The sequence below is a fragment of the Juglans regia genome, chromosome 13 (genome assembly GCF_001411555.2).
Source record: "Juglans regia cultivar Chandler chromosome 13, Walnut 2.0, whole genome shotgun sequence".
Taxonomy (NCBI): domain Eukaryota; kingdom Viridiplantae; phylum Streptophyta; class Magnoliopsida; order Fagales; family Juglandaceae; genus Juglans; species Juglans regia.
The window spans coordinates 27,902,180-27,929,927 of record NC_049913.1 but is presented as its reverse complement, the minus strand read 5'-3'; the positions used below and the strand labels follow the sequence as shown (position 1 = coordinate 27,929,927).

General features: G+C 39.2%; 1 long non-coding RNA gene across 5 annotated transcripts; it reads right to left on the bottom strand.

Moving 5' to 3' along the window:
• On the bottom strand, positions 1–27,748 carry LOC109003982. Of its 5 annotated transcripts, none has more exons than XR_001998207.2 (6): positions 27,500–27,748; positions 27,370–27,408; positions 26,023–26,139; positions 25,492–25,552; positions 23,566–23,635; positions 1–708 (listed from the first exon to the last, which is right to left on the bottom strand). It is a non-coding gene; the product is annotated as an uncharacterized LOC109003982 (long non-coding RNA). The 5 variants fall into 5 exon arrangements; XR_001998209.2 differs by having other exon boundaries at positions 23,566–23,630; XR_001998210.2 differs by having other exon boundaries at positions 27,370–27,429; positions 27,517–27,748.

Below are 27,748 nucleotides of genomic sequence, written 5' to 3'. Positions count from 1 at the left end.
AGGTAGTTGTGACAAGACAGTGAACGAAAGATAATGATATCGAAGATGCAATGAAAACGTTTCATGTAAATATTGAAAGAACACACATGTGCATGGGGAGATATCACCGTCTCTCTTGCAGCTATGTATATCCTCAAAACTTGGTGAGGAATGACCTCTCAATGAAAACATATACGTGCGTCTATATATATAGGCATGGTGACGAACCACCTTCTCAGGATGTAGCCCTTTTTTATGCAAAATAGATAAGAACTCAATAGTACTATTATGTCGAGGAGTAACCCATTTCCATATAATAGAAAACCTGTAAAAATCAGTATTGACTCAAGTATTGTTCTTCATAAGCATTCATTTCCACAGTTGTTCATAGGCACACACATACTTGCTCATTGCTCATAGGTACACATTGAGACATATTGCCCTAGGGATGCTATTCTATCCAGCCGCAACCACCTCGAAGACACCAGCACGTGATACACTGGGAGATCCCAACATGTCAACTATCAGGTGGGGCCATGTACAACATCATTCTACCCCATTACTCACAAGGCATTCTCCTTCTCATGTAATTTACAAGGCAAAGCTTTGTGGAAAGATCTCAGAGAATTCCCCATCCCATACCACGAATATAGAGCCACACTGACTTCGCAGACACTTACATGCACGCACTCACACACACTGGTATTCAGAGTGTTATGTTGAAAATATCTGCAAGTGCACATAATCATAACAAGTAATAAAGTGTTTTAAAGAAAATGAATGTCAAATTCACAAAGATTAATTATGTTATTAAGTACTGAAATTTACTAAATTAATTACTATTTGGAAAACCAAAATTTAAAGAATAGATTATCTAAATTAAACAGAAGAAAAAAGCATTAAAATTTATATTTTAAAGATAATAAAAATAGATATAGAGCATTTGATATCACCTAGCGAATTCCACACAATTTATTCATGTTAAAAAATTCCAATTATCCCAAGTTGACGATAAAAATCCCTTAACTATTCTATATTTTCTCTCGAACAATACTAAAAATATCTCCAATTAATAATTTCATATCTCTATGCAAATTTAATTAATTGGAGATTCATTAAGTTTTTTAAATTTTTGTTAAAAATCACACTAATCGTGGTAAAGTATCTCTACTTTCGCTCAACTAATGGTGCTTAATGCTAGACCTCTAATCATAAATCACCTCTCGGTCTCATTGCGATTCAATAGATTGAACAATAATTAGTCAAAAAATTGCAAAGATTAAGAATAAGGAATAAACACTCAAGTATAGAAATATTAAAAATAAAATAACTTAGAATATAAATTGTGTGTTCAATGCTAGACTACATCAAAGCTCTAGAAAATAAAATTAGCTCATAATGAAATTGAAAAGAAAAAGAATAAAACTAGTGTTCTTCGTTGGAGTCGGTTGATGAAGAATGCGGGTCTCGCTTCTACCCTCCATATTCGCCTCATCCAAAGAAACTTAAAGGATAATCTCTGGACTATTGGACTCTAAAATTCAAACTCTCTCCCCCACAATTTTGTGCTAATGATATGCTTGTATATGGTAGAAAGAAACCCTAAGGTTTTTCTGATTTTCGCCTAACTTTTAGAACTTTCTTGGCAGCCGGTTACATGCTTCAAAAGTTCTAATTTTGAAATTCTTATTAGAGACAAAGTTGTAGCCCTTTCCGATAGCTTTCCAACCCATCAATAATTGCATTAATCCAAAACGTGAGTAGGAAGTTATGGGCAAAATATTAAAGTATGTTCAGGTCGTCCCTAGCGCATTTTGAACTTGAATTTCTTGTAGATTCATTTTGTGATTTCTTTTTTTCTTTTTTCTTTTTACTTCTACTTTTTATTTTTTCTGAAACTTTTTAATTTCAAAACCCTCCTAAGTTTCGAACTTCAAAGTTGCAGAACTGGATTTTGGACTCTTCATAAAAGTTTTAGGCCTACCTCTTAGCTGTCCAGCAAGACAAACGACACCTAAAACAGGTGTGTAGCTCCAGTTAGAACTCAAAAACTAAATAGTGTTATGTTTTGACTACATCAACCCAATTTCAACCTAATTCACTAATTAAACACATGTAAAATATCAAGAATTCTCAATAATTAAATAAATATAAAAAATACCTAAAATTCTAGACAAACAAGTTACGAATCATGCAAAACACTTGATCTTGAACAATTAAGCATAAGAAAATGTGTGAATTAAATTCCAACATCAAATACCCCCAAACTTGAATGTTTGATTGTCCTCAAGGAAAAGGAAAAGAGAAAAGCAATTAAAACAAGCATTGGTTTGATTCATAAAATTTATTGCCTAAAAAATTGTCTAAAGTTTATAATTCAAAAGAATCATTCAAGATGAATCAAGTCTAAAAGCTAATTCAAAACTCAATTCTACCGCATTATCCATCCTCACATTCATGCATACCTATCATTCTCACTTCATCATTAGCTCCTCGGATAGTTTTATGCAAATAAGTAAGTAAATAATGGATCTCTAGAAACTCCATAGGATTGCTTTTCAAATTACTCTCCACTAATTTAGAATAGAAACTATCACCAAATATTAATAAGTTTTTATTAAGCTTGTAATGTAAGGTTAGGGTGAGAGCTACAAAGAAAAGATAGGATTCAAACAAAACAAGAAAACTTAAGTTTGAACACCAACAGAACAAATAGAGCATTCTCACTTCTAACGCAAACATCTCTTCTCAATCATTGTGAATCTCTCAGCATACCTCTATTTATTGTACTTTCAACGATCTCTCACTTTACCCCTCTACTTGGCAAGTCGGACCCTCTTTCGCAAATGGCTTGTCCCCTTTTGCATTAGGACAATGCTACTTGCTCCGCTGGGGGCTCTCGATGGGCCTGTAGCATTTTTTTTATTTAGTTTATTTAATTTTTTTTTATATAGATATTTTTAATAATTTAAAATATTTTAAAAAATAAAATAAAAATTATAATATTATTAAAAAATACTTTCTTAATCAAAAAATATCATAAAAATTATAATATTTATTCTACTTCGTGATTAAGGAAGTATTTTTTAATGATTTTTTTTTTTTTTACTTTCTGATTAAGGAAGTGTTTTTTAATGATATTTTAAATTTATTTTATTTTTAAAAAATATTTAAAAGTGTAAAAAAATCAATATAAAAATAAATTAAAAAAATACACAGAAAAGTACGTGTTAAGCCCAACCGGAGCCTCCAATGAGACTGTAGAATGTCCATTTTAAATATTTAAAAAAATCATAATATTATTAAAAAATACTTTCTTAATCATAAAGTAAAATTAAAAATTAAAAAAATATGTCCATGCTACAATATGTCCATTACAATATTTTTATTTTTTAAAAATATTTAAAATGGACATGCTACAGTCTCATTGGAGGCTCCGGTTGGGCTTAACATGTACTTTTCTATGTGTATTTTTTTAATTTATTTTTTATATTGATTTTTTTACACTTTTAAATATTTTTAAAAAATAAAATAAATTTAAAATATCATTAAAAAACACTTCCTTAATCAGAAAGTAAAAAATAATAATTAAAAAATACTTCCTTAATCACGAAGTAGAATAAATATTATTTTTTATTCTATTTTATGATTAAGAAAATATTTTTTAATAATATTATATTTTTTATTTTATTTTTTAAAATATTTTAAATTATTTTAAATTATTAAAAATATTTATATAAAAAAATTAAATAAACTAAATAAAAAAATGCTACAGGCCCAGCGGGAGCTCCCAGTGGGAGCCCCCAGTGGGGCAAGTAGCATTTTCCTTTGCATTATGTATCACACTATCCACTTTTTTTTTTTTAATTAGATTTAAACTTAAATTCAAATTTCCTTTTAAAATCTTCTCTCTTTTTTCAATTTTGTTATTTTTTTTGTTTTTAAAATGTTTCTAAATTTATTTTTATCTTATTTACTATATTCTTTAAATTTTTTCAGTCTTTTAGTAATTATTTATGACAATTTTCATAACTTTTTATTTTGTAGAAACTTAATCTATAAACTTGATTAATTTTTTATGTTCTAAGAATTTTGTGTTTATTTTTTATTATGTAGTTGTTGAAATTTATAACTTTATTATATATATATATATATATTATTTTAATTTCTTACTAGGTTTTGTTTTTTTTAATTTTCTTGAGTTTTAAAATGTTTTACTCAATTTTAATCTTTTATTATTCATGCCAATGTGGCATGTTGAGTGTACATAATATGGCATGCGTCCATCAGCTTGCGTTTTTTATTTTTATTTTTTTCATTATTCATTTTTATAGCGTTAGAAATTATGTTAGTATTATAAAAAAAAAAAAATTAGTTTTCTATTTATTTTAAAAAATTTTGATTTAACTTTTTTATAAAATTAAGATTGACACGTGACAGCTAATAATCATCATGTGTTTTCCATTAACGACAATGGGCTAAAAAACTAACAAATCTATTCATCATCTCTTTTCTCATCGTCCATGATGTGATATTAAATGATTAGGTCATAAATGAAATATAATAAATAGTCTCCAATTATCTAATGCCACATCATAGGATAATGAGAATTAGGATGATAAGTAATGTTAATATCGTGTTTCGCATGCCTTTGGGCCAGGTTTCGAAAACTCAAGTCTTCAGAGTTTGGGCCTGCAAAAGATAAGAAATGAGGTAACTAGGAGAGAGTAGTCTTGGGGCCAGGAGTCTCTGATGTCAAAGTTAGTAAATTATCTTGGAAGTTTGTAAATAAGGAAGAGAGTCTAGAGATCAGAGATAGTTTTCTCCTACCTGAGACTTGCTATTTATACCATAAGTCTAGGGGGACAGATTGTGTCTGCCTCCATGAAGTTTGTATCTTTCGTACTGTTCATTTTGTCAAAATCCTTTACTGTATGGCTCTGTGACGACGTCATTAATGTAGCGTGTAGCTAGGGTAGTGGTGTTATTAATGCGGCATGGTTTTCCGATTTCCCCCATGCCGCTAGCATCCTTGGTGGTTCGTAGATATCCTTCTTGTCAGAGGATCGGGAGTCCCCCATACATTACACTCACCACATGGACAAGTACTCAAGAGCTGGACACTATTCGAGGGCTTTCAGGTTGGCGAGTTTGATCCCTTGCTGCATGTTCCCTCATGCAGGTTGCGTCCGGGCTAGAGACTCAACTTGTTCTAGGCTAGGCCTTTGGTTCTTGTTCCCTTAGTTGCCATTCTCAGGCCCGCTAGGACAAAGGGGGAAAAATCCCCTTACAGCTACCCCACTAATTTTCATTGAACGAGTACAGTGAGAATTATTATTACTTGACCCCGCCTCGTTGTTGAAGTTGGGATCCCTCTGCTGACGGGTACACAGCTCTGAAGCGTGGGGAGGTCCCGTCTTTTGGCTACCCTGATAACGTTTTCCTTTCCTTTTTGTTGGCTCATCTTTCCATAATTATGATGGCGACTTTTCTATTATATCAATGTTGAGGGCGTCATATCAATGTTGAGGGCGTCAGGCGGCTCTTCGCCTTCACGTCGCACTATAGCTCTCTTGTCTTCCTTGTTCTTCCAACCATTTCTCCCTTTGCTTACCCTCCTTCCTTTACTATACTCCTTCTATGTCGATGGCTTCTCTGAAATCTACTCAACCCATGGCTTTCGATGGGGAAGACGCCGATGTCGGGCCATCTTTCGAGGGTAGCAGTTGGCGTTCTACTGCTCATGCAATGATTTTGGTTTCACCTGCCCTCACTTTCAATGTGTCAAAATCAATGTTTTGAATACCATACCGGACGATGTACCGGTCAAGGCACAGGAACGAAATATTTCGATTCTGGTACTGTTTCGGGATAGCGTTTCGGGATAACATTTCGGGATAGTCGATATACAAATAAATTATATTCCAAAATTATATTCCAAAATAATAGTGTATATATAAATAAATTATATATAAATACATAGATATATAAATTATTAATAGTCTAGTCTAAATTGGGGGTAAAAAAATGAGCTTGTAGTTTGAAAAAATTAAAAAAAAAATTGAAGGCTGAAATATCGGCCGGTACAGGCCGAAATACAAGCCGAAAAGGCCGGTATTTAGGCCGGTACAGCAAATACCGGCCGTACCGGCCGGTATGATAAGATTTTCACAACTTTGGTCTAAATCAGTGCCCTTCGAGTAGAACGACCCTCAACGTCGACGACACCCTCGTGTGAAAGACCCTATTTCCTTCCATGTTATCGTGTGGCTTAAGGCTCCCTTTCCCTCGCCATGTTTGCGACTTGCTGGATCGCGTTGGTCTAGCCGCCTCTCAACTACATTCGAATGCTTGGAGGCTTCTGATTTGTTGCAGTATCATCTGGCGACGACCTGGATTTGTTGATGGAATCGGACCTGGACGATGCCGACCTCACTGGCCGTGAGTTCCTCTTCACTCACAAGGTGCTGCGACAAAAGGGGAATGTTTGCAGCTTCAAGGCGATACATGACCTTGTTAACCTAGAGCTGAGGTAGCGTAAGGTGAAGGACTGGTCTACGAAGTTCTTTCTATCTGGCCATAGGTGGGAGTTCCCGGTGGGTCAGGTGAGTCGTCATGAGTTCCTCATCCGGACGAACTGGAGAATGGTTCTAGAAGACAAGGCGGCACATCACAATCGTTCAAGAATGGGTGCAAAAGAATTCCAGTAACATCTTCTCGGGAGTTCTCCTTTATATGGAGAGCTTAAGGGGTTCTCTGCCTCCCCTTAGCCACGTTCCTTTTGACGAAGGGATGACTAATGCTCAGCCACATGTCACTCTTGCCCTAAAGCTCCCCTCAGACCCTTCTCCATTGGAAAAGGGGAAGAAGCCTCGTTTTGAGGGTGTTTGGGCCGATAGCAGTGCTCTTCTAAAGCCATGATTCCTTTAGGGTGGGAGTCAGCTACTCCCGAGGTCCGCCATCCTGGTGACGCTGGTGGAGGTGACGGTAGAACATTTTTCTTAGAAGTCATTGGACACCCTGGTAGGAGGCCATTCGGCTGATGTTCCCCACGTGTCGCCCCTGTCGACTGGTGCTGTTGATGTGCTCCAAGAAGCGAGTGAAATAGATGCTCTACTCTAGGGAGTCTTTACGATTGAGATCCTTGGGCAGGTTATCGAGTAGCATTCTTCGGGGTTTTCTCCTCCTTTAGCTCGTTCTGTTGCCGGTAGTCACTCATTCGAGGATGAGGTCAAGGCTTGCTCAGGGGGGTTTGGACGTCATTAATGAGGGGGCGACAACTACTACTTACAGCAACCATGACAAGGAGGTGGGGCATAGCACAAATGGTGACTCCCTTCTGGATGTTGTAGTCGGCCCAGGTCCAAGCAGTTCGCGCAACGACCTGCCTGCCCAGGTAGAGCACAAAGTGAAGGGTGATTCCCTTCTGGATGTTATAGTCGGCTTCAGTTCGAGAGGTGTGCAAAGATCCACCCACTCAGACAAGAGCGCATGCCGATGAGGTTGCTGACAAAGGTCAAATGGCTAAGGCAGCTGCACAAACCTCTGAGGCCAAGGGCTCAGTAGAAGTTATCCCTCCTTTAGCCCGACTGGAAATAGGAGGGAGCCATGCGGAGGCTATCAACCAGATCGTCAAGTGTTTGTCTGACTTTTTCTACGAGGTTCGACTATTCGTTTCTCTGTCCTTTCTCCTTTTTCTCGGTATTTTCTAGTCTTTATTTACTGATTGTTGCATGTCGGCCCCTCTTGTTGTTAGGGTACCTCTGGTCAGCTAGGAGGTCTTGAGCAAGAGAACCAAGACCTCCATACAATGACCCAGACCGCCTTTCAGTGTGCTCATAGTGAAAGGGAAGAGAGGGAGCAGCTGGAGCGAGAACTAAAGAGGGTACGACTTGCCTTGAATGAGGAACGCGGGAGAAACAAGAAACTTGATCGTTGCCGAAAGAGGCTTAAGAGGAAGGAGAGGGAAGTGAGGGAGGACGACCAGCAGTTGGAGCGACTTGTTACAAACTTGTGGGACGACCTATCTCGATTGCAAGAGGCCACCTCCCGCCTGGACAAGCAACTGAAGGTTGTCCCAGGTGTTCACGATCTTGCATGGGGGCATGGGTGCGCCGAGGGCATAGATTGATGCAAGACCTCCTCATGGGGAGTCCGCAACTGCGTTCGAGGACTTTCATGAAATATTTGCAGGGCCTCAACCTTGCCCATATTTGAAGGAAAGAGATCCCTGGTGCTTTCCAAGGTCTTGTCATTCTGGCTGTACCCAAACCTGCTGCTCCAGAGCCAGGAAATCTTGCTCCAGATGATCCTCAGGTTGGTACTCCCGGTGCCGAGGTGTTAGGCCCCCACGTCGAGTTGCCTCTAGAGAAGCTGCACATGCCCTAGTCATGATGAGGGAAGACACCATGGCTAGCCCTCAACCATGCCTTGGCTCGTGGGAGACCACCCACGGGGCGCCCATCATGCAGGCTAGCGAGGTTAGTGGGCGACTGCCCAAGCGCGCAGCCATGCAAGCGGCACAGCCCGCACAAGCAAGTCAGCCTGCGCACGCAGCCATGCGCGCGGCACAGCCCATGTGCTTGGCATAGGGCGCAGCAGCGCGCCCACGAACATCCCAGTGCGCAGGCCCGTGCGCACGCTAATGGGCCGCAAGGCCCTGCGCGCGCCCAAGTGCCGCAAGGCCATGCGCACACCCTTGTGCCGCACGGCCAGCCCAGCCAAACCAGCCAGCGCGGGCGCACGCACAGACCACCAGCATGCCGCACGCCAGCACCTGCCCAAGCCCATCACCCTGCCGCACCTCAGCGAGGTTAATGGCATGCCCCCAGGCATGCCATCCAACGCACGACTCCAGCCGTGCCTTGCAGAGCAGGCCAGTGGCATGCCCACCAGACATGCCATCCAGCGCATGGCTCCAGCCCATGCCTTGCAGCCAACGCCTAGGCCATGCCGCACCACTTGTCCATGGACCAGCCCGAGACCACCATGCACCACCTTAGCCCATCAATTGCTTTAGGATCTTTTGGCAAAACTCTTAGTGAGAGAATACTTGTTTGAGAGATCATTTTCCAGTGCTTATGCACTTGAGCAATTTTGGTGCAATTCGTGAATCCCAAATTGATTTATCAATATATGAGGTTTATTCATTTCTTGTGCAATTCGTGAATCAAGACTTGATTGTGTTTGTTTGTTCATTTGTTTATTCAAGTGCAATAGTGTTCTACATTTTGTTCTTGAAAGTTCATCATTGTTCTTGAGTTTCTTCACCATTGTTGCTCTTCCAATCCTTTTGGCCCTAGAATTCGACCAACATAAGTGTTAGTCAACTTTCCATAAGTTGATTGACTCTCTCTTGTTGCCCTAGCCGAACATCATCTTTTGTCAAGCCAAGTCCAATTCGGCAAACACTTGCCATATTGAGACTTGCCTAGCCGCCCACTCTTCTTACCAAAATTAGTGTTCCTACATTTTAGGAACACTAATTGACCACACCCTTACCATAGCCGGCCATATACACTTACCATTTGAATTCCAAGAAATTAGGAAACTTTCCTAACCACCCAACACATCATCCACATTCCAAACCCTAGCCACCCATCTTACTTTCCCAAACCTTAAACACTAGTTCCAAGTGGCACCAACCCTAGCTCCACACTAGTGCCGCGCGCCCCTACCATCATCCTAGCCATATACTTCCTTGACCAAATCCCATCATCCCAACAGTCATACTAGCCTAAACACTTAACCTCACCATCTCCTATTGGCCATTTTGACCATCATTGAACGTGGACCAAGCAAGAGAGGAACAAGGACTCGGTCACTTCAAGACTACCATTGGATTGGCAAACCAAGTGTTTGGGGACTAGACCGAGGTCCCTAACATGAGGCCTGACATCGCCGCGCCCTAGCTCCCTAGTGCCTTTGTGACTCTTTTATTTTGCTCTACTTTTTTTTTTTTTTGCCGAATGTATATATACCTATGTGTTGTCGTCCTATGACTTGTATACCTATGTGATCAATGACATTATTCTACACTTTTGTCGTGTCGGGCTGTTTGTCTTTACTATGTTTTCCTTTCGTGCTTTTCTTTTTTTTTTTCTTTATCGTGGGCAGCCTAAGGGGTTTTGTCGTAGGCAATCACAGGATTCTTGACTACGCCCTAGCCGTCCCTTCATCCGTTTGCACTGCATTCATTTGCCCTTATTGGGTAGTCGTCCTCTCGGGATCTCCACGCGATTTTACTTGATGAGACTTTGGTTTGGTGCGCCTCCTAACTTTTTGTCGCGCTCAGCTAGCTTTAGTTCTGTATCATTGCACTTAGTCGTTTTATATTGTAACTTGCTCCCCGTAACTCTGTGTCGTCATGTTGCGACTGTCGATGATTAATGATATTACCTTTTATTGTCTGTGTCTGGTTATATGTCTTTGCGCATTTTTCTTCCTTGTTTCATTCTTCTCTTTCTTTTGTGGCCAACTTGGAAGGTTTGGCGGCAAGGATTTGCCACATAGAGCCTTACGACCCCCCCCGCCTGTATCCGGCCTATCCCTGACTACCCCACTGGCCAACGACGTTCTTGTCCGTGCTACTTTCGTCTGCCTTTGTTGTGTAGTCGTTTTCTTACGCTGATTTTCTCCTTTCCCCGTCCGTGTTTCAAACGCGCTTTACCCCACCTAATCTTTTCTTTCTCCCATTTTGCATTGTTGTGCTTTACTTTGACATGTAGTGATGGAGTTCCAGCTGCTTTCTTGAAGGAGAGTCCTGGTAGCGTTTTGCTAACCCACCTCAGTTCCCCTTCTAAGTAGTGTTGTGGTCGCAAAGTTGAATATAAGTAGGTCGTACTACTCTTTGCCGCGATGATGGCAGAGATCTATTCTTCGGGTAGCTATTAGGCTGATCTCACTCTTCGCCACAGGGAGACAACGCGGCCTCTGGCTCGACTCGTCTCATTGGTCTGCAGGGAGGTAAGCCATTCAGACAGTTTGGAAAGGGGTATGTCCTCCTCCATTAGCATTTTGTATTTAATCCCTAGTCGGAAAACAAGGATGCTATCATTATTTTATCCTTAAGGGCGGGAGTTGATTTCGCAGACCTAGGCCTCCTGGCCTATGTTGTACGATGCTTGTCATACTGTGCTTGTTATTTTCTGCCATGTCACTAATGTTCATGCTGTCGACACCCCTGATGTTGATGTCTGTATTTCTTGATGTCCGTGTTGCTGATGTCCATATTTCTTGATGCAGTATTCGGGAGGTCAACTGACTTGGCCCACTCTCCACCAGGGAGAGGTCAGGACACCTTAGGCCGACCTGCCCCTTTACACCACAATGAGGTAATTTCCTTATGCGGCTGTGGGCCAGTTTGTTCTTTATCATAACAAGAGTCGAGGTAAGTATTCAGGTAGCCAAAGGGTTGGACCCGCTCTTCTCCGCGGGAGGATCCAAGCAACCTTTGGCCCAACTCTTTCTATTACCCCGTGAGAAGGTAATTTGTCAGGGAAGTTTGAGTCAGAACCTGCTCCCGCTCGTTGACACCGTGCCTACTTTTCCACCTTGGAGGTTTTGTTGACGTCGGGTAGTCGAAAGACTAGGCCCGCACTCCATTAGGGAGAGGTCGGAATGCCTCAAGTCAAACCCACCCCTTTGATTCCCCAAGGGGGTAACTTCTTCGGATGGCCATGGGGCCAGTTTGCTCTTTCACCGCGATAGGAGTCGAGGTAAGTATTTGGGTAGTCTAAAGGTTGGACCCGCTCTTTTTTGCGAGAGGGCCCAAGTGGCCACTTGTTCGACTCGTCCTCGTTACCACGCAAGGAGGTAATTTTTTGGATAGTCTGCAACTAAACCCACTCTCGCCTGTTTGACACTTAGGAAAAAGGTAAAGTCTTCTTTTCTCGGGCTGCTAAGAACTGACCCACACTCTGCTGCAGGAGGGATGAGGCAACCTTTAGGCCTGCCTTTCCTTGTGGTATCCCACGGGGGAGGTAAGTTCAGACTGCGATATAGCTGATCCGCTTTTCGCCGTTATAGGAGTTGGGGTAATTTGTTCGGGCTACCAGGGGGTAGGACCTGCTCTCCATCGCAGGAGGATTAGAATGGCCTTCGGCCTAGTTCTCTCCCCTTTGGTCTTGAAGCAGGTATGTTGTTCGGGTAGTTGGAGACTGAACCCGTTCCCGCTTGTTAACGCTCTCTGATCCCACTCTTTGTTGCGGCTGAAGTCAGGGTAAGTTTTTCAAGCCACCAGGGGGGGAGGGGGGCATGACCTGCTCTCCTCGTGGGAGGGGTAGAATGGCCTTTGGCCTAGTTCCCCCCTTTGGTCCCGCTAGAGATATGCTATTCGAGCAATGTGAGATTGGATCCGCTCTCGCATGTCGACGCTCGCAAGGAAGTAAGCCTTTATCTTCAGGTCACTGAGGGCTGACCCGCACTCCACGGCTGGAGGGACAAGGAAACCTTTTGGCCTACCTTTCCCTTTGGTATCTTACGGGGGAGGTAACTTATTTGGACAGCGATGTGGCTGGCCTGCTCTTCGCTGCGATGGTGGTCAAAGTAAGTTATTCGGGTCCCCCGGGGGGGAGGGGGGAGGAGCCGTTCTCCATCACGGGAAGGATAGAGTGACCTTTGGCCTAGCCCTTCCCTTTGACCCCGTGGGACGTACGTTGTTCAGGCAGTTTGGGACAGGACCCGCTCCCGCCGGCTCACATCGCAGGGAAGGTAAACATTAATTAAGCGATGATTTTGTTGTCCCATATTTTGTTGTCCCATATTTCGTTAAAGTAAACATGTTGTACTGTCCTGGAAAATCACGTTTTTTATTAAATAACAGGAATTTACAATAATTAAATGACATACTACAAAACAAAGGGGAACGGAGCTTTCGGCCAGGGAGCTTTCGTTCATTTTGCATTTGCCTCTAGGGCCATGCACTCTCTCACTCCCCCTCGAGCTCGGTAGGGCGAGTCGCAGACTAAGGCCTGCTAGTGCTCTCCAAGCAATGCATGGCCTATTCTTTCCTAGAGGTGTTGTCCAGGGTAAACCCACCATCCTTCTACTCAGCTCTTGGATGTAGCATTCTCTTGCCAAGACCAGCTCACCTCAGATTTCTCCTACTTCGCATAGGGGTCGGGAACTTCATTTTAAGGTAGTAGGTTGACATGACGACCCACAAGCTATTAAGTTTGGGCCTTCCGATGATAGCATTGTACAATGATGGAGTCCCACCACCAGGAAGTCAACCATGATCGAGGTCGTGTAGGGGGCGTTACCAGCAAGGACTAACAGCCTGATGGTTCCCACATGCTGAACCATACTCTCGGAGAAGCCTTTCAATGGGCATGGGAGCCGGATGCAGCCGGGAAACATCTATTCACATCCTGGTGAAGGCCTCCCAGGACAGGATATTCGCAGAACTTCCATTATCAATGAGGATTCTGTGGGTGGTGAAGTTGGTGACCAGCATAGTAAACACTAACGCATCGTCGTGGTGGTATAGGACCCCCTCCTCATCGGCCTCCATGAAGGAGATGACTGGGGTAGGCTCACCCTTCCGATGATTGGCGGGATGGTACTCAGCCGAGTACACTTCGTGGTATTGGGCTCGCCAGGCGTGTGTTTTTCTATTTAAGGAGGAAACACCCCCACCCGCGAATCCTATCGCTATGGTTCAGATTTCTTCAAGTGGAGGTCCCCCCACAATGGCGAATGAGGATGATCTTGTTGCGACCCCCACACTGTGGTCATCACCGGGAGCTATCTTCCCTCCTGCATCGATCGACTTGGTCCATGCTCCTTTCCTTTGACCTCCCATTTCTTTCTTGCTCTAGTCTCCGGGCCAGGGGATAGTGCTGCCTTGTTCTCTCCGCATACTCCCTTCTCCCATGCTGGTAGAAGCAATCCTCAATGTGATCCGAGGTGGACCTGTGGTATGTGCAATAGTGGCGTGCAATACCCTAGTCATCCTCTTCACAGGCGGCGGAAGTGTTGGCCTCGTGGATGGTGAATGTAAGCCAATTGAATCGAGGTCTCAATCCACTTATTGGGGCTTCCTCCCTCCTCTTGTCTTGGAAACTCTTCTTCGGCTTCTTGTGGGTCTTAGCTTTAGTTGAGGGCTTCGCCTTCATCTCTGCTCGCTCCAACTCATTTCTCGGCTCCGTCAGGGCCCGAAGAGTGTCCTCAGCATTAATGAAGTTGTCGGCCTGATCCATGAACTCCCACAGCGTCACGGAAGTCCTCATTGCCAATTCAACCCTAAAAGCACCTCCAAGGTTATTTTTTGGTCTTGGTTGTCAGTGGTCATGCACTCCTTGTTGAACCAAGTCAAGTAGGACTCCAGGCTCTCATCCTCCCCCTGCTTGATGGTGAAAAGGTACGCCACCGGGCACCACCTCCTTCGATTCGACATGAACCGAGTAAAAAATAGTCTGGGTAGCTCGCCAAAACTGTCTACAAATCAGAGCACCAGAGACCCAAACCATACTCATGCTGGCCCTTTCAGGGTCAACGGGAATGCTCATTCTGCATGTTCTTTTGCTCCTCCTCCCTATTTAGTACAGCCTATGTGTTCTGGGATCCCATGTGCTCACTATCACTGGGCTCTACTTTCTCATCTTGCACCTGTTAAGGTTTTCTGAGTTCCTCGTTTTCTTTACGAAGCATTTGCACCTCATCGGTCAACTTCGTGACCCATTCCTCCATGGTTTTCAGTTTTGTTTCCATGACTTCCTCTGTGTCTCTTCTTAGTTGTTCAGAACGGGTTGTTGCAGGCGCTTGAAATATACATATGAATATATAAAGATTCCACAGACGGCACCACTATTAATGTCGTATTTCGCATACCTTTAGGCTCAGGTTTTAAGAACTTGGGCATACAAAAGATAAGAAATGAGGCAACTAGGAGAGGGCGGCCTTGAGGCTGGGGAGTTTCCGATACCAAAGTTAGTAAATTATCTGTGAAGTTTGTAAGAGTCTAAAGATTAGATAGAATTTTCTCGTACCTGGGACTTGCTATTTATACCATAAGTCTGGAGTGACAGATCGTGTCTGCCCCCATGGAATCCTTGTCCTTCGTATTGTTCCTTTTGTCAGAGTCCTTTAATGCGGTGTGGTTCTGCGACGGCGTCATTAATGTGGCATGTAACTCGAGTACTGGTGTCATTAATGCGGCATTGTTTTCCAGTTTCCCCCACCCCACTAGCTTCATTGGTGGTCCGTCGATGTCCCTCCTGTCGACAAGTACTAAAGAGCTAGATAATATTCGAGGGTCTTCAGGTCGGGAAGTCTCATCCCCTACTGCACGTTCCCTCATGCAAGTTGCGTCTAGAGGAGCCTACCCATGGGCTAGGTTGGAGACTCTACTTGTTCTTGTCTGGGCCTTTGGTTCTTATTCCCTTAGTTGTCATTCTCAAGCCCACTGGGACAGAGGGAGGAAAATCCCCTTACAACTTACAAGTAGCATTACTTAAAAACTAATAGCGTTCTATTTATAAATAAATCATACCACATGGCACATGCTGTTATTCCTTGAAAAAATTTGCATAAAAAGCTGACATGGGGAACTCATTCCTAATTTGTGATCCATAACATAGGAGGGACCCTTCGACTTCTTCGAACCTTTACATCACCGTGCAAGGCCAACCGTCATTCCTCCCAACCAAAATCTTTCGTCGAAAATGAACAATCTCACCATCCTCCATATTCCTTTCCACCAACCCCTGAACATCCTTCCTAATAATGTAATCTTCCTTGAACTGTCGAGAACCTGAATTCTCAACTCAGTGTTCAAAACTGCTGACAAGTACGAAGCTTCCCAAGAAGGATTGTCTACTCTAGAAGATGAATATGTTTTCCTCTATTTACCTCTGGGTTCCTGATAATTACCACATATTCAACCTCTCTTCCCTCTTACGTAATTGAACTAGAGGATTTTGAACCGACCAACTCCCTAATTTTCCTAACAAAGATAGCCCACCCACTCCCTTTCCATCCTTCAGGAATCACAAGTATACCTACCCTTTACTAGTACCAAACTCGACCAACTTCACAACTCTACCATACGAGTTTTGACACCTTTGGACCAAGAAGACTGTTTCCTTCCCTTCTTGTATGGTAAGATTCCATTGTTCTCACTTATCTCAAACAATCATCAACCACCTTAGCCATCCAAAGAACCATATCTCCACTAAGGGAAAGATTCTTCGTTAACTTCCTACTCTTCTCTAAAATATAGAAAAAGTTGCCACCTTTCCTACTAAATTTGAACAACTTAGATTCAATCCAGAAACTACCCTCCATCTCAAAGTTATTGATTTATAATAGATGAAAACAAATGTTATTAATGCAAAATTGAAGTAGGTTATAGCTTATCTCCAGCTTGGCTTTATATGTTTACTTAGCTTTATAAAATACATAAACATAGCACATACCTTTTGTAAGAAATCTTTGCATAATTTATTCCTACAGTGTTAAAACCACATCAACCGGCATGAAAACCTGTACTATTAGAAAAACCTACAAAACCACAAATTTTGCAACTTGTGGAAGAGTTATGATTAGTGATGGGCAAAGGTTTCATGTTCATAGCTATCAAAACAGTATAAAAATAATATAAAATCAAAAGTTCAAAACATCAAGCTCAAAAGAGACATAAAGCTTCTACCATAATATACCTACTTATTTCCTGGGTAGAATACGACAAATGTCTTGTCATAATATAGTTGTTGAAAACTTATAGTATAAAGGGTGTAACTATCCATCATCGTAGAATATATCTCATCGTATAAAAAATGATAAAACGACGCTAATTCTAAAATCTACAGTCAAACTATTTTCTTTTACCGTTTAAAAGATGATTACCGTTTAAACGACACTAATTCTGCTGCTCCATAGGGTTTTTTTACCTTTGAGGAGTTCTTCAAATGGTTTCCTTTCGTAACCAATCGTTGTGTTATGCAAATTTATTTATTTAATTCAGGGACTTTGATTACTTAAACGATCACAAGATTGAGAATTAACTAAGTTGTTCAAGTGAATTGGTACATTATCTCGTGATTACATAGGGGTACATTGGGAATTTCAGTCTTCATAAATGAGAGGTTGAAACCTATAAATAGTATTTTATATAAAAAACAAATGGTGAGTAAAAAATATCATCTAGAGACCTAGAATGCTTCTACCTCATTTGAATCGAAATCAAAGGCTAGCCACTAAGCCTACCCACTAGAGGTTCTAGATGCCTAAAGCCTCATCTACAAATCTCAAGTTTTCGCGACTACAACTCAAAATCCGTCAGAATCGAAAAATGAATTCGAGAATTCTAAACACATCTAAGTGCAAACAATCTAATATGTAAAAATATAACATACAAGTACTATATCCAAATGGATCTGAGGAATAGAGGAGGAGGAGGAGGAGCAAGCGAAGATGAGGAAGAGATGAGGAGGAAGAGGGGAAGAGGACAATGAGGAAGACGACGGTGAGGAAGAGGACGATGATGAGCGTGAGGAAGAGAGGAGGAGAAGGAGGAAGAGAAGATGAGGAGGATGAAGAGAAAAGATGAGGAGGAAGAGGCGAAGAGAAGGAAGTGAAAGAGAGGAAGAGGAGGATGAGGAGGAGATTGGGAGGAGGAGGACAATGAGGAAGAGATGAGGAGGAGGAGGAGGAAGAGGGAAAGAGAAGAAAGAGGGAAAGATGGAAGAAAAGAGGAGGAAGATGATGAGAGAGAGGGAGGAGGAGGAAGAAGAGATGAAGAGGTCGATGAGAAAGATAGGAGTAAGAGAGGAAGAGAGGATGAGGATGAGGAAGGGAGGAGAACAAGGAGGAGGATTGGAAGAGAGGAGAAATTAGTAATAAAAATAATATACGAAAATCTTCTGCGATTATATTATTTTTAGCAGTAATTGACTATAAGAAAAATACCTCACAATATGCATTGTATAGATAATATCTCACAAAGAACACAAAATAGATAAACAACAAATACCTAAATATGTTTGCTTCGTTTTATAAAATACATAAACATAACACATACCTTTTGTCAAAAATGTTTACGAAGTTCATTGCTAAAGTGTTAAAACTGCATCAATTGGCATGGAAAACTGCACTATTAGACAAACCTAAAGAACCACAAATTTAGCAACTTGTGGAAGAGATATGATTAGTGAAAGACAAAAGTTTGATGTTCATAACTGTCAAAATAATATAAAAATAATATAAATTCAAAGTTCAAGACAAGAAGCTCAGAAGAGACATAAAGTTTCTAACAGAATATACCTACTTATTTCCTAGATAGAAAGGAAGCGGAGGATGAGGAAGAGAGGAGAAATTAGTAATAAAAAATATAAGAGAATCTTTTGCTATTATATTACTTTTATAACTAATTGACTATAAAAACAAACATATCACAATATGCATTGTATAAATAATATCTCACAAAGAGCACAAAATAGATGAACAACAAAAAGCTAAATATGTTTAATATACATAAACATAGCACAAACCTTTGTAAAAAGGTCTTTACAAAGTTCATTGCTATATTGTTAAAACCGCATCAACCGGTATGAAAACCTCCATTATAGGACAAACCTACAGAACCACAAATTTTCCAACTTGTGGAGAGTTATGATTAATGCAGGACAAAGTTCAAGACGACAAGCTCAAAAGACACAAAGCTTGACCATAATATATCTGCTTATTTCCTGGCTAGAATATGACAATTGCCTTTTCATAATATAGTTGTTGAAAGCTGCTAATATAAAATGTGTAACTACCCTTCATCATAGTAGAATACAACTCATCGTACGAAAAATAATAGAACGAAGCTAGTTCTAAAATCTGCCATCAAACTATTTACCTTTACCGTCTAAAAATTTATTATAATTTCAACTTGAAAAGAGAAATTTAAATACCCAAACTAACTTTTTTGCATCATTTCATTTTAGCATCAAAATGAGAGGTCTTCATGAATGAAGGGCTAAAAGAGAGGAGGAGGACAATGAGAAAGAGAGGAGGATGATGAGAAAGATATGAGGATGAGGACGATGAAGAAGAGATAAGTAGGAGGACAAAGAGAAGATGAGGGACGAAGAGAGAGAGGAAGAGGACATTGAGGAATAGATGAGGAGGAAGAGTACGATAAGGAAAGATAGGAGGAGGAAGAGTGGAGGAGGACGATGAGGAAGCGATGAGGAGGAGAAGGATGAGAAAGAGAGCAGGAGGACGATGAGGAAGAGTGGACAAGGAGAAGGAAGAGAGGAAGAGGACGACAAGGAAGAGAGGAGGAAGAGGAAGGGAGGAAGAGAATGAGAAGGAGCAGGATTGGAATAGAGGAGCAATTAGCAATAAAAAAAAAAAAAATCTTCTATTGTTATATTACTTTTATAAGTAATTGAGTATAAGAAAAACATCTCGTAATATGCATTGTCTAAATAATATCTCACAAAGAACACAAAATAGATAAACAATAAAAGGCTAAATATGTTTAAAATACATAAACATCACACGAACCTTTTGTAAAATATCTTTGCAAAGTTCATTGCTACATTGTTAAAACCACATCAACTGACATGGAAACCTGCACTTAGACAAATCTACAGAACCACAAATTTTACAACTTGTGGAAGAGTTACGATTAACGAAGGACAACGTTTGATATTCGTTGCTATCAAAACAATATAAAAATAATATAAAATTCAAAGTTCAAGACAACAAGCTCAAAAGACATAAAGTTTCTACCATAATATACCTGCTTATTTCCTGGGCAGAATACAATAATTATCTTGTCATAATATAGTTGTTGAAAGATGGTAGTATAAAATGTGTAACTACCTTTCATCATCATAGTATATCTCATCGTATTAAAAATAATAGAACGACGCTAGTTCTAAAATCTGCCGTCAAACTTACCTTTACATTCTAAAATATGATTATAATTTCAACTTGAAAACAGAAATTTAAATACCCAAAACAACTTTTTTGCATCCTTTCGTCTTAGCATCAAAATGAGAGGTCTTCATGAATGAAGGGTTGAAAGAGAGGAAGAAGACGATGAGAAATATATGAGGAGGAGGACACTGAGGAAGAGATAAGTAGGAGGACAAATAGAAGATGAGGGATTGAGAAAAGGAGAGGAGGAGGACGTTGAGGAATAGATGAGGAGGAGGAAGAGAGGAAGAGTACGATAAGGAAGATTGGAGGAGGATGATGAGGAGGAGAATGATGAGAAAGAGAGCAGGAGGACGATGAGGAAGACAGGAGGAGGAGGAAGGGAGGAAGAGAAGGAGGAGGAGGATTGGAAGAGATGAGCAATTAGTAATAAAAAAAAATATAAGAAAAGATTCTACTATTATATTATTTTTATAAGTAATTGAGTATAAGAAAAACATCTCATAATATGCATTGTATGAATAATATCTCACAAAGAACACAAAATAGATAAACAACAAAAACATAAATATGTTTAAAATACATAAACATCACACAGACCTTTTGTAAAATATCTTTATAAAGTTCATTGCTACATTGTTAAAACTGCATCAACCGACATGGAAACCTGCACCTAGAAAAACCTACAGAATCACAAATTTTGCAACCTGTGGAAGAGTTACGATTAACGAAGGACAACGTTTGATGTTCATTGCTATCAAAAAAATATAAAATTCAAAGTTCAAGACAACAAGCTCAAAAGACATAAAGTTTCCATAATATACCTGCTTATTTCCTGGGTAGAATACGACAATTGTCTTGTCATAATATAGTTGTTGAAAGCTGCTAGTGTAAAATGTGTAACTACCCTTCATCATCGTAGAATATATCTCATCGTATGAAAAATATTAGAACGACGCTAGTTCTAAAATCTACCATCAAGCTTACCTTTACATTCTAAAAGATTATTATAATTTCAACTTAAAAACAAAAATTTAAATACCCAAAACAACTTTTTTGCATCCTTTCATCTTAGCATCAAAATGAGAGGTCTTCATGAATGAAGGGCTGAAACCTGTAAATAGTATTTTATAAGAAAAAAATGGTAAGCACAAAATGTCATCTACAGACCTAGAAAGCCTCTACCTCCTTTGGATCTTAGTTGAAGGCTAACCACTAAGCCTACCCACTCATGGTTGTAGATGCCTAAGGCCACATCTACAAATCTTAAGTTTTCACAGCTAAAATTTAAAAGAATTCAAAATTTCTAAACACATCTAATAACAAACAATCTAATATGTAAAAATATAACTTACAAGTAGTATATCCAAGTGAAGATGGATTAGGAGGAGGACGATGAGGAAGAGATGATGAAGAGAAGAAAGATGAGAGGGGAAAAGAAGAGGAGGACGATGAGAATGAGAGGAGCAAGACAATGAGGAAGAGGACGATGAAGAAGAGATGAGGAGGACGAGGACGAGGGGAAGATGACGACGAGGAAGATAGGAGAAAGAGAGAAGAAGAGCAGAAACAAATGAAGATGAGGAGGACGATGATGAAGATATGAGGAGGAGGAGGAAGATGACAACAAGGAAGAAATGAGGAAGAAGAAGAGGAGGAGGAGGAGGATTGGAAGAGAGGATAATTTAGTAATTAAAAAATACAAGAAAATCTTCTACTATTATATTATTTTTAGCAATAATTGACTATTAAGAAAAACACATAATATGCATTGTATAACAAATGACTCACAAAGAACACAATATAGATAAGCAACAAAATCCTACATATGTTCACTTGGCTATATAAAATACATAGCCCGTACCTTTTGTCAGAAATATTTATGAAGCTCATTGCTGGACTGTTAAAGCCACATCATCCGACATGGAAACCTCACTGTTAGACATAACTACAAAACCACAACTTTTGCAACGTGTGGAAGAGTTATGATTAATGAAGGATAAAGTTTGATGTTCATAGTTATCAAAATAATATAAAATTCAAAGTTCAACATAACAAGCTCAAAAGAGACATAAAGCTTTTACCATAATATACATGCTTATTTTCCAGGCAGAATACGACAATTGTCTTATCATAATATATTTGTTGAAAGCTACTAGTATAAAGTGTGTAATTACCCTTCATCATCATAGAATATATCCCATCGTATAAAAAATAATAGAACGGCTCTAATTCTAAAATCTACTGTGAAACTATTTACCTTTACAATCTAAAAGATTATTATAATTTCACTTAGAAAACATAAATTTAAATATCCAAAACAATTTTTTTGCATTCGTTCATCTTAGCATCAAAATGAAGCCTTCATGAATGAAGGGCTGAAACCCATAAATAATATTTTTTATAAAAAAATAGTGAGTACAAAATGTCATCTACAGACCTTGAAAGCGTCTACATCCTTTGGATCGAAGATGAAGGCTAGCCATTAGGCCTACCCAATCGAGGTTTAGATGCCTAAGGTCTCATCTAAAAATCTCATGTTTTTGCGATTAAAATTTAAACCCATCAGAATCGAAAGATGAATTTGAAAATTCTAGACACAAACAATTTAATCTGGAAAAATATAGCATACATGTAGTAGATCTAAATGGAGATGGATTAGGAGGAGGAAGAAGAAAATATGAGGAAGGACGATGAGGAATAGTACGATGAGGAAGAGATCAGGAGGAAGAGAAAATGAGGAGGACAATTAGAAAGAAAGGAAATGAGGAAGAAGATTATTAGGAAGATAGGACGAAAACAGGAGGATTGGAAGAGGAGGAAGAGGGGAAGAGGGGGGAAGTGAAAAGGAGGACAATGAGAAAGAGAGGAGGACGATGAGGAAAAAGACGAGGTGGAAAATAGGAGGAGCAGTAAGAGGAGGAAGAAGGGAAGAGGAGGAAGAGAAAATAAGGAGGACGATGAGGAAGAGATGAGGAGGAGGAGGAAGAGGATGATGAGGAAGATAGGAGGAGGAGAGGGGAGAGAAGGAGGAGGAAGAGAAAATGAGGAGGAGGAGGAGGAGAAGGAAGAGGAAGAGGGGAAGAGGAGGAAGAGAAAAGGAGGAGGAGGAGGACAATAAGGAAGAAGATGATGAGGAAGAGATGAGGAGGAGGAGGAAGTGGGGAAGGGGAAGGGGAGGAAGAGAAAAGGAGGAGGACGATGAAAAAGAGATGAGAAGGAAGATGAGGAAGAAGATGATGAGGAAGAGGAAGAGAGGAAGACATGAGGAGGAAGAGGATGATGAGGAAGATAGGAGGAAAAGAAGATGAGAGAAGGAGGAGGAATAGAAGATGAGGAGGAGGAGGAGAAGGAAGAGGGAAGAGGAGGAAGAGAAAAGGAGGAGGACAATGAGAAAAAGAGAAGGGGGACGATAAGGAAGAGATGAGGTGGGGGAGGAAGAGAGAAAGATGATGATGAAGAAGATAGGAGGAGTAGGAGGATTGGAAGAGAGGGAGAAATTAGTAATAAAAAGAATATAAGAAAATCTTGTGTTGTTATATTATTTTTAGCACTAATTGACTATAAGAAAAACACCTTATAATATGCATTGTATAAATAATGTCTCACAAAGAACGCAAAATAGATAAACAACAAAAGAATACAAAATGGGTAAACAATAAAAATCTAAATATGTTTACTTGGCTTGATAAAATACATAAAAGTAAGTACCTTTTGTCAGAAATCTTTAAGAAGTTCATTTCTGCATTGTTGAAACATCAACTGGCATGGAAAACCTACACTATTAAACAAATGTACAGAACCACAAGTTTTACAACTTGTGGAAGAGTTATTAATAATGAAGGACAAAGTTAGATGTTCATAGCTATCAAAACAACATAAAAAATAATATAAAAATTCAAAGTTCAAGATAACAAGCTCAAAAGAGACATAAAGCTTCTAACATAATATGCCAGCTTATTTCCTAGGCAAAATACTACAATTGTCTTGTCATAATATAGTTTTCAAAAGTCGTTAGTATAAAGTGTGTAACTACCCTTCACCATTGTTGAATATATCTCATCGTATAAAAAATAATAGAATGATGCTAATTCTAAAATCTACTGTAAAAGATAATTATAATTTCAACTAGAGAAACGAAATTTAAATACCCAAAACAATTTTTTTGCATCTTTTCATTTTAGCATCAAAATGAAATGTCTTCATGAATGAAGACATGAAACCTGTAAATAGTATTTTATATATAAAAAAGTAGTGAGTACAAAATGTCATCTACAGCCCTAAAAAGCATCTAGCTCCTTTAGATCAAAGTTGAAGGCTAGCTACTAAACTTATCTAATCAAGGTTGCAGATGCCTAAGGCTCCATCTACAAATCTCAAGTGTACTTGATTAAATTTTTTTTTTTAATCGAGGTTTACTCGATTAAAATTTAAAACCTCTCAAAATTGAAAAAGGAATTCGAAAATTCTAAACACATCTAAGTTCTAACCAAAAAAAAAAACTAATCTTTAAAAATATACTATACGTATAGTATATCTAGAAGGAAGAGATGAGTAGGAGGAAGAGTAGAAGAGGAGGAGGGGAAAGAGTAGTAACAGTAGTAAGAGGATGAGGAGGATGAGGAGGAGGGCAAAGATGAGAAGACGCAACGGATATATATATATATATATATATATATATATATACATATATTTAGTTAAAACAAATTTAGTTATAATTATCCATATAATTAACTAACTACAAAGTATAATTCTTACTACTTTGTTTATATTTATCATATATATGACTTCGTACATATAATCAACATATATGTATTTAGTATATAGGTAATTATATATTTGATATAATCACTCAGTTGCATTGGGCTCAGGGTTTTCCTTCGAACAACCTCCCACAGTGCTTAGGAGAATGCCCTCTCCAATCTCCAAAATGAGTAATCAAATCCCAACAAATTATACAATCTAATTCTTCCTGATTAGTCTCATTCTGTCTCCGTCCTTTCTTCTGAATTAGGCATGGAATGAGCTAGTTCACTACGGAACCCTTCTCAATCAATGCCCGAGCATTTCATACATTAGCATTGAACTAACATTCTCTTCAATTAGTTCTCTCAGGTTCCAACTCTTGTTTTTCCATAAGATTAATAATAATCATACGCATTACAAGTAAATTAATCAACATCAAATAATACTGCTAAATAATAAAATTAATCAATAACAAAAAATAATAATTCTATCACCAACGCAAGAAGTTGATAACAAGGAGTAGTTAGAGGCCATGAAAACCAAAAATACAAAAGTAAATTTGCGGCATGGAATATTTCTCTACATCTCATAAACCTTAAAGGCTTCGAAACCACAACTGAAAGAAAAAACCACAAATAAATTAGAAAAACTTTCTTTCTTGAGATCATTTTCAGTGGATTGACAATAAAAAGAGAACTATATACAAATGCAATCTTTAAGGAACTACCATATAACAGCATAACATGCCTCAAAAATTAACTACGAGTGAGAAAGGAAAAAAAAGCATCTCATATATGAATAGTAAATACATGTTTCAAACAACAAAAATGAAATAACAAAATCCTGAATAGTCCAGCTGACTTGAATCCAAAATATAAACGTAACACTTACCATTTATCATCAATCTTTACAAACTTCACTGCCACATTGTCAGAACCTGTGTACTGCTATCCTATCACACACCAACATGGGAAATAGACACTATCAGCCAAAACCTACATAACCACAAAGAACTAATTTGAAGATGAGCAATTAGTGTATGACTAAGATTCCGTACACAAAATGAAAACTGATCAACCAATAGATCATGAAGGATAGAGTCATATAACACGAGATTCAAACAACTAAGAAAAATGACAAAGCTGTTGATCTTTAAAACAATAGAAAGAAAAACAAATAAAAATAAATCTAACGGTTAATGACAGTTGACTCACAAGACACAAAATAACTTCTAATGAGAATACCTGTTGATGCCTTGATAGCACAGTAATTATTATAATGCAGTTGTCAATAAATGTTAATGCAAAGAGAGACTATCTTTCAAGATCAAAGTAAAAAATATTTGACCAGACAAATTCTAACATATAGAAAATTATACAAGGGCATTGAACCCAATATCTGCAATCAACGTATTCACCTTACCTTTCGAAAGAAGTGATTCAAGTTCAACTAGAAGAGAGAAAGATATCTACCCAAAACAATTTCTCTGCCCTTCATTCATCAGCATAGATATGAAGCACCATGAAGGAGCGTTGAGAGCTGCAAATAATCTCGTACAAAAAAAGATCCAAATGTTAGTGGGAGCTTTTATGAATCTCACTCTAGTACCAGCATGGTATGTACCAAAGTATCTTCTGTAGACAGAGCAGGCTCTAATGCGGCTGCCTTTCTAGCCTTTCTTATCTCATTTAAAAAGAAGAATGAAATAAGAATAACATATTATGATGTGCAAAAGATCAGCAAAAAGTATTCACTGCTGAAAGACACTGGAAAAATGGTTTAACAACAATGATTAAAGGATTAGAACACTTGTAATCACCAGTTACCAGACAAGTCATCTCTAACATGATTCACATATCAATTTATTTATAGAAAATGGAATTAATTTTAACACTTGCATTTTTGCAAGACTGCCTAACCTAAACAAAGTTCACTGAGATTATTAACGAGGCACTTAAAAAAAAAGTAGGCAATCATCTTACAGAAATTAAGAGTCTGATATGGTTTCAACCAGAGTAGGCTAACAGCATATACACTTGCAATTGACACACCTGAGCATGCAGAATATTTAGATTTAAAAGACCATAAGCCCCCATCCTTTCCAACTTAAGAGGAGAATTCCAGGGTGGCGTGTCTTATGAGGAACCCTATATAAATACTTAAGCATACAGATTTATCCTATCTGATGAGGTCATGCACAATTACTAAAACTAGGTGTTTATTTGAGGAGTTGGTTTGATATGATGTATACTAATCAATGTATGTGGACTTTGCACAAGCAGACCCAAACCTATCAACCAATGATTATATTCATTCAAATTTATCTTCACATATCTGATGCAGAACCTAACTCAAGAAGAGTGTTTGCAACACAAAGTAAGAAGTTCATCATAGTCCAAGATAGCTTATAAGGTGTTGTGAGAACGACAGGCAAAAGGGAGAGCGATAAAATTCATCAAGAATTTAGACAAGAAGCATAAGAAGAGTAACACCACGATTCCAGAGCGCTCCATGGCACGGTTCTGAACTAGAGTAACAACAGTCCCCACCCCATCCAATTCAACATGCTCCCACGACAAGCGTTAACATTGATAGGTTGATAAGTTAAAAAAAGAAAAGAAAAAAAAAATGATTTAAATTCAAACGACTCAAAGTTAAAAGACTACTAGCAACTAGAGGATACAGGACATGCCTTCGATGATCACCCTGAGCACCAATAAATCTCATCCACCAAGAATAATGTACCGGAAAAAGTGCTAAGAGGCTGACCTTAAGTTCTCCATCACAGCCATTACAGATGCCGTCTTTCTAGGACCCAAAGCTAAAAGACTAAATATATAATAAATCAATGATAAAAATAAACGAAATTACGGAAGATTTGGTGTTCAAAAGACTTTACATGAGGGAGGTTAGGACCTTTTGTCTTCTCAATCAAGCAACCGTCGAGAAGAGAGCAAGGCCACGTTTGAAATCAGGTCCAATTGTGAATCTCTTAGCCGAATCAATGAAAATCCCTTCGGCGAAGAATACAAATCAGACCAGTAACAGATTTATTGCAATGCTTACACTTTGGATCATCGAATGCGTCTTGATCGCCGTGAAAACCACCATTCTCTCCGTTGAATTGTGAGCCACAATAAACCACCAC